Source organism: Cryptomeria japonica, chromosome 5, assembly GCF_030272615.1.
Source record: "Cryptomeria japonica chromosome 5, Sugi_1.0, whole genome shotgun sequence".
Lineage (NCBI taxonomy): Eukaryota > Viridiplantae > Streptophyta > Pinopsida > Cupressales > Cupressaceae > Cryptomeria > Cryptomeria japonica.
This window is the reverse complement of record NC_081409.1, coordinates 102,128,779-102,133,748: the sequence shown is the minus strand read 5'-3', so window position 1 is coordinate 102,133,748 and position 4,970 is coordinate 102,128,779. Positions and strand designations below refer to the sequence as shown.

The 4,970-nt window shown below is 37.2% G+C and overlaps 1 pseudogene; it reads left to right on the top strand.

Moving 5' to 3' along the window:
- The first annotated feature begins 1,367 nt into the window (after positions 1-1,367).
- LOC131067897 (carbon catabolite repressor protein 4 homolog 1-like) lies at positions 1,368-3,155 on the top strand (annotated as a pseudogene).
- Positions 3,156-4,970: the final 1,815 nt, after the last annotated feature.

Genomic DNA, 4,970 nt, shown 5'->3' with positions numbered 1-4,970 from the left:
ATCGCTGCTGACTGTTGCTGCTTTATTCTCTCTCTGCACTCTGATCTCTTGGATGTGTGGATGACAATAAGGATGTTTTCCCCTCGTGGTCTATCTTATAGACCACCCTAGCCCTAGCCCTCATTTCCCAAGTCAATCTTCTTTACCCCATGACTCTGTCACTCTATCCTATCTTGTCATTCCTTTCTAGCCTTTCTTTCTTATCGAGAGATTGTCTGCGATCTTTCTAGACATTTTCATCCAATCTCTCGAGGGGGCATATCATTCCCATCTTGGGGCAACTTTGTATTAGTTCATCTTATCTTCTTTGAAACAACACGACAAGTTGCATTGTCTCAAAGAGGGGCAAAATGTAGACACCTAAAATTGTCATGTCTAATTAAATAAATATCTTTATTTATTTAATTATTTTAGTCTAATTTTTCTATTAATTAAATAAATCCTTATTTATTTAATTAATTCATTTATCCTCTTCTAGCCGTATTTCTCATTTAAATAAATACTTTTATTTATTTAAATTGTCTTTTTTCCTAAATTAAATAAATATCTTATTTATTTAATTATCCCGCTTCCTCTATTAATTAAATAAATATTTATTTATTTAATTAATTCATTAACCTTTTCTACCAATGACACATGTCATTCATCTCTTAATTCATACACTACCTACCCTCTCATTATTTTCTTATTTCCTCTACCCACCCTCTAATCATAGCCGACCATTTATCTTTTGCACCTCTCAATCTTATCCCTCTATTTCATATAGTGTCTTCTATATAAGGAGATGCTTCTTTCATTATCAAGCCTCTGGACATATACATTATAATCAAGCCTACTTACAACCACATTTCCGTTCTTTGTTGAGCTCTTGTGCACATATAAAATCTGAGAGCAAATATATCAAGCAAGATCAATGGAGATAAGAAAAATGGAGATCCAAACCTTATTGGACATATGATGGTATAATTTTTGTGATTTCATTTGATTTGCATTGTCTTAGATAATCTTCATATGTTATGGTGGATCTTTGTTGTTGTTAGGCTAGGGTTTTGTGGTTGAATTTATTTAGTCTTTCAATATTGTTTATCCATTTTCACCATATACAATAATAATCATAATAATCATAATAATCATAACAATGATCATAATAATGATAATGATAATAATAATAATCATCATAATAATCATAATAATAATCATAATAATGATCATAATATCAAGCCTTCTTGCAATCAAACAACTTCACAACCACAATCCGTTTTTTGTTGAGCTCTTGTGCACATACAAAGTCTGAGAGCAAATATATCAATCAACATCAATGGAAATAAAAAACAATAGAAATCAAACCTTACTTGACATGTGAATGATACCGTATCCAAAGTGACAAAAAGGTTGTAGTTTGCAGTGTCCATCCATCTGAACTCGCTACTCTACAGTGTTTGGGTTGTGTAAAGGCCAAGATACCTGCTACAAAGAGTTATCACTGCTCACCAAAGTGCTTCTCAGACTCATAGCGTCACCATCGTCAATTACATGCACGTGCAGCCAGTGTAGTGCATGAAAATGGGGCGGAGGATGATGAACTATTTGGGCGTTTTGGCAGTACTGGTTCTGCCAGTATTGGTACAGGGGGTTTAGTTGGGTCAACCTCAAACGCAGGAGTTTAAAATGCAAGTCTAAGCAATGGTAATGCACTGTTAAACCCTGCTACTGTTTCAGAAAAGGGTGAGACATGGTATGAAGTGGGGCGTTCAAAGACACATACACCTACAGCTGATGATGTGGGCCATGTTTTGAAACTGGAATGTGTGGTAGTTGAAGCAAGCACAGGAACACCAGTAGGTCCTAACAAGACTCTCCTTACTTCAAGGGTCAATCCAGCTCCTTCACCTACTCCACGACGCATGGTCCCAGTAACTCAAGTTGATGGAGTTTTAAATCAGGAACTTGAAGGACGCACTGCAGCATCTGGAACTTTTACGGTTCTGTCATATAATGTACTGTCAGATTTATATGCAACTAATGACATGTATAGCTATTGCCCTCTCTGGGCTCTTTCGTGGCCATATCGTCGTCAGAATTTGTTGCGTGAAATTGTTGGATATCGTCCGGATATTCTTTGTCTTCAAGAGGTTCAGAGTGATCACATCGAAGAGTTCTTTGCACCCGAGTTAGAGAAGCATGGCTACACTGCTGTTTATAAGAAAAAAACAACAGAGGTTTATACTGGCACAGTATATGCAATTGATGGTTGTGCAACATTTTTCCGTCGTGATCGCTTTTCACTTGTTAAGAAATATGAGGTTGAATTCAATAAGGTTGCAGAGTCTTTGACAGAAGCAGTAGTGCCACCAGCTCAGAAAAAGGCTGCCCTTAGTCGCTTGCTTAAGGACAATGTTGCACTTATTGTTGTTCTGGAAGCAAAGGATGCGAATCATGGAGTTGATGCACCTTCACCAGGCAAACGGCAACTTCTTTGTGTGGCAAACACACATATAAATGCAAATCCAGAGCTCAAAGATGTCAAACTGTGGCAGGTGCATACACTTCTGAAAGGTTTGGAAAAAATAGCTGCCAGTGCAGACATACCCATGTTGGTTTGTGCCGATTTCAACTCAGTTCCTGGAAGTGCTCCTCACTCTCTTCTTGCCACGGGAAGGGTTGACAGTACACGTCCAGAGCTAGCAACAGATCCTCTTGGTATCTTACGTCCTGCAAGCAAGCTTTGCCATCAGCTTCCTTTGGTAAGTGCTTATTCATCATTTGTAAGGATGGTGGCAGTAGGCCAAGAGCATGAACGGCGACGAGTGGACCCTTTAACAAACGAACCTTTGTTTACAAATTGTACTAGAGATTTCCTGGGAACTCTGGATTATATTTTCTATACAGCGGACTCACTCACAGTGGAGTCTCTGCTAGAGCTTTTGGACGAGGACAGCTTACGTAAAGATACAGGTCTTCCTTCTCCTGAATGGTCATCTGATCACATTGCACTTTTTGGCAGAATTCCGATGCAAGCACAGGCCTCGACGCTAGCATAAGTATGTTGGCAGAGTATACATTTTCTTTGCCCTAGCAAAACATAATATGTGCCAATATGGTATTGATTGGGACATTTAGTGAGTTATCATTTGTCCAAGCAATGGTCTAAATGATAACAAGTCCACTTTTTCTTGTTTGTATTCAACAAATTACCTTTATCTCTACCTTGGCTGAGATGGTAGTACGATGTATCATGAAAAATTCCTGGCAACATTTTGCTTGCATGTTTTAAAAGTAGAATGTCCTTAAACCCTTTGAATTGCAAGAATACCACACGTGTACATTTTATAATAGAGGACGGGGTTCAAGAAAGATTGCAGTGATAATGTAGTGACAAATAAGGTCTGACCAACATTTATCTGCATGTATGACAGCAGCATTTATCAACGGAAGAGTAATGGGAGTTCCCTTTAGGTTTTCTGATCTTTTTTTGATGGATCATCATTCACAGTGTCTTGGAAGAAGGTTTCCATTTAGCAATTTTCATAATAGACGTCTAACACGTGCTCATTCGCATGTTAAGCCATTTAATGCATTTTAGAGGTTTAAAAAAATAAAATAATGATCATAATAATGATAATAATGATAATAATAATAATCATAATAATAATGATCATGATAATAATAATGATAATGATAATAATGATCATGATAATAATCGTAATGATGATAATGATAATAATGATGATAATGATAATCGTAATGATGATGATGATGATGATGATGATGATGATGATGATGATCATGATAATCGTAATGATGATGATGATGATGATGATGATGATAATAACAATATCCAATGAGCCATGCGAGATTGCCATTGATATCGTTGTGTGATGGGCTTTATCACGCATGCATACTTGATGTCTGAATATGAAGAGTAATCCAGGGCAAATTTATCTCCTCAATAGAATGTCTACAATATAAAATTCAAAGAAAATTCGCAAAGAAGGCCTTGCACTCCAGGAGTTTTTGAAATTGAATAGGCCCGAGGAGCAATCGGGGGTTTTCCGATCTCTGATATTTCGAAAGTGGATGCTGCAGAAAAGTAATGTAGTGTCGTGTGGGAATAGAATTTGTACTTGAGGTGTAGATTCAATCTCCAAACGTTGAGAGGAGCGTGCCCTAACGACACTCAAATTGCAGATTCAATCCTTTTTTTTATGAATAACTATCTAGATTGAGGTTGTTTCAGCAACTCACATTTTACAACATTGTGAATTTTGAAAGGTCCGTGGTTACACGCAATACCTTATTACTTGCTCTGCAGGTTGGCCGGTGCGCTATGGCTATTCCGGGGCTTATTTTGACTTCTTTAGGGTTTGAAGAATCGACCGAGGGGCGCATACACAGAGTAATGTGACTTCATGGAGAACAATTCTAGAGGAGAACCATCAACTCTTGATAAAAATGGAAGCAGTGGATAATGTGAAAACCAAAGGCATGAAGAAATCCTTCAAGGAAGTCGTTTCTTAACTGCTTTCCACTATCGCAGAAGGTGCTAGGTTTGTCTCTGTTGAACCCTTGGCAATAGCTGATAATGGCAACTCCAGTGGGAAAGGTAAGGAACCTAGTTTTTCCTTGGACTCCCTTTATGTCATTCTTAATGATTCAATGTGCAATGAGATTGCTCTTGAAAAGAGTAGATTAAAAGATGTTGCTATTTTTTTCGTTGGTGTTGATGTTGATAAATGTTCAGCCCAAAAATTCCTTGATGATTGGTTTAGAAATGTGTGGAATATTAAACTAGGGTTTCATGTTTCCTTCTGTAGATTAATTCAAAAAGGATTATTTGTTATTTTTTTCAAAGATCATAAGGCCCAATCTGAAGTTATTAATAAACAATATTGGACTGTTGGTAGATGCACATTTCGTGTCATAGGATGGTCTCCTGAAACCATTAATGAAGAAATCTTGGCACTATCATG